Below are 7,941 nucleotides of genomic sequence, written 5' to 3' on the forward strand. Positions count from 1 at the left end.
CAGGAAGAGCTAAAAGGAATTTTAGATTTGAATCTTCAATGTCATATTCCTTGTCCACCAGTGACAGATCATTTAAGAGTTTGACAAACCTGTCATATAAGTCAGTTAATGACTCATCACTTTTTGAGTCAAAATGCTCATACTCTTGAGTGAGTATAGTCCTCCTGTTTTTCTTGATTGCATCAGTTCCCTGACAACTTGTCTCCAAAGCATCCCATATCTCCTTTGCAGTCTTGCATTGAATTACCCTATTTGACATGACATTATCAATGGCACTATGCAGCAAATGCCTTACCTTTGTATTCTTGGCAATAGATGAGATATCTTCAGCTGTGTATTCACTTTTCTCTTTTGGTATGGTCTTTGCTGGCTGATCTGCAACTAAAACAGAGAGCTTGGTTGGCTTATGCGGTCCTTCATAAATTCTGTCAAGGTATTCTGGATCTGTAACTTCCAGAAATATAGCCATCTTCACTTTTCATATGGGATACTCAGAAGGTCTCAGCATGGGAACCCTGATAGTTTCATATCGACTATGGGTTTGAGTCTTTGGAGTTTCTTCAGTTTTGGGGGGCTTGGTTGGATTTTCTGCTACTTCAGACATGATTGTTTTGGATCTTTACTGTATGTGTGTTAACAGATAGGCTCTGATACCACTTGTTAGGTCACACAGCACTGTCGAAGGGGGTTGAATACATTGTAGAATACAATCAAATCGATTTAAAGCACAAGTAACAGAAAACTGATGTATTCGATATAATAAACTCTGTTACAATGGAACTGTTCTCTCTCATTGATGAACAAATATCACGAGAGCTGCTAGGTTACAATTGTATGATCTTCTAGATGATCGTAACTCTTTTATAGTAAACCTATGTCTGTGTTTATATAGACACACAGTTACAAGATAACTTCTAATTGATATAGAATATAATTCTGTCTCCTAAAATATATCAATCGGATATCTTATATAATTCTTCTAGTCCTCTAACTCTTTTCATGCATATCTTCTTCTTGTATTAGTCTCGATCTTCTTTCCTGTAAATCAGTTTCCTTCCTTAACTGTTAGTCCTCCGGTACTTAAGTTCTGATATCCATCTTCTGATCTTATCTTGTGATAATCTAAGTCATGATATCCTTAAGTCCTGACTTCCGGTAAGTCCTGATTCCAGTAAGAACTAATATTTCCTGTTAGTTAAGATCTGAAAACTAAACATGAAACATATTAGACATGACATCTCAAATATATCCAACAATATATGATGATTTGGTAATGGATGACAACTCTGTGGGACTTCCGTAGTGGAAGGCATAGTATGAACTATGAAGTAATGCACGGTTCTCTTCTAACCAATGTCTAAAAAATCGGTCTAGGCGGGCGCCTAGGCGCTAGGCGCTAGGCGCTGGTAAAACGCCCCGACTCGGACCTAGACGGTGATTTAGGCGTTTTTTTAAAAATCGGGTCAAAATCGGGATTAGGCGGGCTAGGCGGTCAAATGTGTAGATATTGTTTAATACCATTCTAATTTCTTTTTTCATACAAATATTTGACATATTAATCATTATATAATTATAAACAATAAAAATAATATTTATATTCTTCCGATAAATGTTCCGATTAATCGGTCCGATTAATCTCAGACTTGCCGATTACAGGTATCCTCACCGCCTAACGATTTCTGAAACACTGCTTCTAACCTATCCACACCGCCCATCTATGCTGATCGAGAGCCCGACCCATTCCTTTACTAAGGGACCATGTCATAGAACGGTAGCTCGTGGGAAACCTATAATTTCTGGCGTTATCGCGGTAAAACGTAAAAAAAGATTGCAGGGCTGCTCTGTCAACAAGAGCCTATTGTCTTGCTTCAATCCTTATATGGGCATTAACTGAAAGAATGCAAAAAGGAGTAGTAATGATATGATTACTGGATTGACTTTGGGTGCCAGAAACGTTGCAAGTTCAAAGTGTTCCAAGTGATGCAAACGCATAAAAATAAAAACTTTTAGTTGAAAAAAATGGTTCCACTGGAATTTAATAATACCGCCACTAACTTTTCTGCCTTTAAAACCTTTACTAATTCTAAACTAGAGCTTTTGTGTTTTTAATCCAGTTGATTCTTTCGGATCTTAATAATTGAAGTTCTTGTCTGAATTAATGGAATTGTTATCATTTCAGCAGTTCATATTAAACATTTAATCTTTCTCTTCATTTTCTTTTTTAGGATTTTACATTTGGATTTGAGCAGATGGCTTCTTCAAGTTATAATCAAACGCCACCATCTTTACCTCCAACTTCACCTTCTACTGTATGGGATGTTTTCTTGAGCTTCAGAGGTAAAGATACAAGATATACATTCACTGATCATCTATATAAAGCCTTGCATTGCACCGGCATTCGTACATTTATGGATAATCCTGATCTACGTGGCGGAGAAGTAATCTCAGATTCATTGATCTAAGCTATTACTGAATCCAAGACTTACATTGTTGTCCTCTCGGAAAACTATGCTTCCTCGTCATGGTGCCTTGACGAGCTGGTAGAGATCCTCCGTTGTTACAAGACAAACAAGAGATTGGTTGTTCCTTATTTTACTACATTGATCCGTATGTTGTTAGACACCAAATTGAGAGTTAAACATCAAACTCGTTATGATGCGGAGAAACTGAACAACTGGTGCCTTACTTTAAATGAAGTTGCGAAATTCTCAGGATACCATGTATTTAAAAACAGGTAAAAATTAGCAAATTATATTGTTGTTCGTTGTTCAACTGAGATTAGATCAAAACAGGGACCTGTTTGAGTATGGTTCTTTTATGAATTACATGTGAAGAATAATTTCAACCAAATGACTTAGAATCATTTTTATTCATACTCTCTGTAATTGCTAATTACTTCATGTGTCACTATGCTCCATTACACTAAAGTTTTCTCTCTACTAAAAATGAGGCATGCATAAATGACTATGTTACGGTTTTACACCACACAAAAAGCACTGTATATATAATTTTCTGAACAACTATTATAGGAAATAGTATACTCCATAAGTCATTATGCTGTATAATTTAAATGATTGCATTGCAGGTCTCAAGCTGATATTGTCAATGAAGTTGTTGAAAGGGCTCTACTCGAGATAAATCCAGTGACTTTATATGTTGCCAAATATCCAGTTGGGTTGGATTCTCGTGTTAAAGGCATAACATCATTGTTCAACAGTGATGTAGAAGATACCATTAAGATTGGTATACATGGTATGGGTGGAGTTGGCAAAACAACTCTTGCCAAAGCTGTGTATAACGAAAATTATCAACGATTTCAGGGAAGTTGCTTCCTAGCAAATGTTAGGGAGGTTTCAGGAATGAGAAATGGTCTAGTATCTTTGCAGCAGCAACTTATTGCTGATGTTCTTAAACGTAACAACATTAACGTTGGTAGTGTTGACCAAGGAACTTTGGGGAGCGTGGTCATAATAACAACGAGAAATGAAGATCTGTTGGACAGAATTGAAGTAAAAGCAAAATACAAGGTAAATCATATGGATAAAAACGAGTCACTTCAACATTTTTCCCAGCATGCATTTGGAGTTCATAAAATACTTGACAAATTCATTGAATTGTCCAAAGTTATTCTCAAGCATGCTGGAGGGCATCCCTTAGCTCTTCAGATTTTTGGCACAACCTTGCTTAATGAATCTGAGGAGGGATGGAAAAGCTTCATTGATAAATTTAAGCTAGGTCCCACTGACAATGTCGAGAAAAATCTTATGATCAGCTTTAATGCGTTGAAATCGGTTCCATATCTGCAAGATATTTTCCTAGAAATTTCGTGTTTTTACGTTGGATTGGAGAAAACAACGGTTTCTAAAATAATGGAAACTTGCTATACATACGTCAATCGTAATATTGACATTCTTAACAAAAGATGTCTGATAACAATCAACGAGTTTGGGATTTTGGGGATGCATGATCTGCTTCAGGAAATGGGCAGGAATATTGCACTTAACAACTCTCCTGATGAGCCTTGAAAAAAGTAGATTGTGGGTATCGGAAGATATAGACACTCTGTTGAAGAATCACAAGGTAATATCTACAATTCAACATATATACATCTCTATATTGGATTTGATTAAACTGAGATCCACGAAAAGCGTGAGCACCCTGAGGACCAAATGTTCAAGATAACAAAAATTTCACAACCTCTTTGGTTCACATGGTTTTTACAATTTTTTTGCTTCTCCATTATCTCTAAGATCCAAAAATGATCTTCCATTTATGTCACTTTCTATGTAAAATATCATCAATCAACTCATCAACTTTTCCTCATGGTATGTCTCCTAGGGAACAGAAGCAATTCGTATTATCTCTGGAGACTACCAGTATGGGTATAGAATGTATGGAGTAACATTCATTGCGGAGTCATTCAAAAGGATGAGTGAATTAAAATTTCTGTACCTTAACAACGTAAATCTCACCGGAAGCTTTAAACAAACATTTAAAGATTTGAAGTGGCTCTGCTGGATACTTTTTCCTCTGGAATATTTGCCTTCTGACGAAAAAACTGGTTACCCTTGAGTTGCCTAGCAGCAATATTAGAAGAATATGGGAGCTAAGCATGGTAGGTACACTGAGTAGGTAGCTTGTATATATGACAAATTATACAAAATTGTCTGAATTAATTTCCTCCTGTTACACTGATATTTACAGGCTCCGCAGGTGTTTGAAAATTTAAAGACTCTAAACATGTCAAATTCTCGAAAACTAGAAACAACACCAGACTTTATTAGCTTACCGTGTCTTGAAACTTTAAATCTTGAGGATTGTAGTAGTTTGGAGGAGGTCCATGTATCCATTGGAAATTTGGCGAGTCTCGTTGAACTGTAAAAAACCAAGAAGTCTTCCAGACAGTATTTGTAGCTTGAGAACACTGGAAGTTCTAACCATTAGCTGTTGCACTGGGCTGAAAGCATTGCCTTCCGAACTGGGAAGCATTGAATCCTTAGTTTCGCTCTTTGCATCAGAACTAAGTGTTTCAAAATTACCAGATTCGATCGGATGTCTGAGTAATCTTGTCGAGTTGGATTTAAGTTGTAACAAGAACCTTGAAACTCTTTCAGACAGCATTTGCAAGCTTAGATCACTGGAAATTCTAGATATTATTGGGTGTAGAAAGATAGAAGAATTGCCGGATCAACTGGGGTTTATTACATGCTTAAGGGAGCTAAAATTAGAGGATACTATGTTAAGAATGATCCCTGATATTAGTCAGCTCTCAAACATAAAAGATCTTGATCTTTATGGTTTTCATCATCTGGTGTCCATACCAGAACTTCCTACTAACCTGGAATGGATAGAGGCAACGGATTGTACGTCGTTAAAAATATTACCCGACCTATCCGGTTTGAAACATTTGAAGAAGATGGACCTTTCAAATTGTGTAGCTTTGCAAGAGATTCCAGGCTCGGAAGAAGTCACTTCTTTAGAGGATCTTTGCCATTATAGTTGTAGGTCTTTGAAAAGATTACCAAATCTATGCAATTTGAAACATTTACGGGGTTTAGAACTTTCACATTGTTATAGTTTGAAAGATATTATAGGCTTGGAGGAACTCTTTTCCTCAGAATATCTTGAGTTCGGTTATTGTGGTAATTTGTTATCCTTTTCAAAACTTCCTCCTAATCTGGATTGGGTATCCGCAGAAGGTTGTAAGTCTTTTTAACAAGATTACCAAATCTATCCAATTTGAAACAGTTGAAGGGATTGTTCCTTACTAATTGTAGTGGTTTGACGGAGATTCAAGGCCTGGAGGAACTCACTTCTTTACGAGAACTTCACTTGGCAGCAGTTCATCTCTTCAGACACGCACTTTGACAAAGCGTTTCTTTGAGGTTAATCTAAAACTCCTTACGATTAAAGTCTTGTAGATGTTTCAGATTATAATTTAGAATTTAATATAATAATTTAAAGTTGGTAGAACTTCAATACTGATAAAGATCTGGGCAATTACATAATTTTTAGTGCAGGTCAAAGTGGCTCATATAATTCGGGACAAAGGGAGTATTTAATAAAAAACTACAAATATTGTATTATTCATATTATTCTATTTTGATTCATGACTGATTGAAAAACATTTATCACCTAATTAGATTATCCAGCGAGTACATTCCATATATTGTAATATATTTGAATATATTGTAACAGATATTGTCTGGATTTGGGCACAAAGTCGAAATTTGAATTGGGCGAAAAGAGTATTTACCAAATGTGTTTGGATTTGTCAGTTGTTGTTTGGATTTAGGCATACAGTGGGAATTAGGGTCAAGAATTTCATTAGATTTGCAGCCAAACGCATCACACAAATTCCTGGCGATCATCTTAGCCTTTGAAGATATAGCTTGTGAATTTAAATATTCGGTTAAGAACATCACACGTGGTTTATATGGAGTGATACTCTTTTTGTTCCTCTTTTTACATCAAGTAGAGATAGTAAATCTTCTTTAGTTGTAATAGTCCCAAGTTCAATCTTGTCAATCAGAGAAGGGGATAAAATTGAATTAAAATCAGATCAAAAAATGATCTGTGAGATTTATCTATTGTACAAAACCAAAACGGAGAATGCAATGGCAAGCGAGTATTTCAGCACCACCGACAATGTAGAAGATGAGAGAAGCAACCCTTTGTGTAGTGATTTGGAAAGTAAAAAGAAGTGGCTGTCTCTTAGTAGCAGTAGCACCACTGTCAATGTGGAAGAACGAAGAAATAACCCCTCAGACACCGACTTGGAAAGTAACAAGAAGTGGTTGTCTCTTGGCAGCAGTAGCACCACCGTGAAATCTGGATAATTATGGTGACTTAATTCTGAATGCCATATTACATTTCTGGTTGATGCAGAATTAGCAGATGGTTTGAGGTTTCCAAATCCACAATTTACATCTCAAACCTCGATTACTCACTGACCTCTCCAAATCCCTATCTTCTTCACTTTCATGACAGTCGCTAAAGTTGCAATTCTCAAACACAGTCAATTTCATCACACTCAGTTTCTATCCTCCACTTTACATCTATAGACGACGATACAATTAAGGCCACATGTCTTGATAGCCGTATAACACTCACGAACCTAGTGTGATCAATTCCAGTATGCTCATATCAGAACTAAAACTCTTCCTGGTCATTAATGTTTGTATATGCATACATATACGTTGTGCGTTCCTTTTAGAATGTAATATGATTAGACCTGCCGACAAATGGTTGGTGTAGTTGATGAGCTCTTGTCCCCTCTGCGGAAGGTAAACAGTTTGAGTATTATGGATATGGTTAGACCTCCTCACATAATTTACGGTGTATAAGGATTGACCAAAACCACCTTCATTTCTCCGGCTATTAGAATTTGCCAATAACACAAGATTCCTACTATCTGCGTCTACAGTAAATCAATTGTAGAGTAACCAGCTGGTCCTTGGCATATGTTGACTGTGTACTTTTAAAGACCTGACTTATGATTTATTAATTTAATTTAATATAAGATTTATTTATTTAATTTTAAATTCTACAAGTTCAACTGGTTCGATTTCCTATAACTAAACAATTTAATAATATTTATTAATCATACACTCTCATCATGTTCAATTCTCTACAAATACTAATTTAATAAATTTAATATTTGATATTAATTTAATAAGTATTTCGCACATATTATGAGATTCAATTTTATGTTGACATTAGTTTCAAAAATTCATTATTTATAATCTCGAGCCCATATTTCTCACAAGTTATCAACTACTAGTACACTTAATTGTTGTTAAATGTTACCGGGGAGCTATGATTATATTTATTGACCTTCGTGCCTAATGTATGGTTTCTTCCGGATTATATAGAATTTTTTTCTTAAATGTTTTTCTATATGACAACAAATTGTAATATTTCCTTCTTAAATTTTCGTTT

The 7,941-nt window shown here is 35.7% G+C and overlaps 1 long non-coding RNA gene across 1 annotated transcript; it reads left to right on the plus strand.

Annotated features, from left to right (window-relative positions):
- The first annotated feature begins 3,377 nt into the window (after window positions 1-3,377).
- On the plus strand, window positions 3,378-4,833 carry LOC141705879 (uncharacterized). Its single transcript, XR_012568518.1, has 3 exons — window positions 3,378-4,080; window positions 4,339-4,615; window positions 4,705-4,833. It is a non-coding gene; the product is annotated as an uncharacterized LOC141705879 (long non-coding RNA).
- Window positions 4,834-7,941: the final 3,108 nt, after the last annotated feature.

This window comes from Apium graveolens, chromosome 2 (genome assembly GCF_009905375.1).
Source record: "Apium graveolens cultivar Ventura chromosome 2, ASM990537v1, whole genome shotgun sequence".
Taxonomy (NCBI): domain Eukaryota; kingdom Viridiplantae; phylum Streptophyta; class Magnoliopsida; order Apiales; family Apiaceae; genus Apium; species Apium graveolens.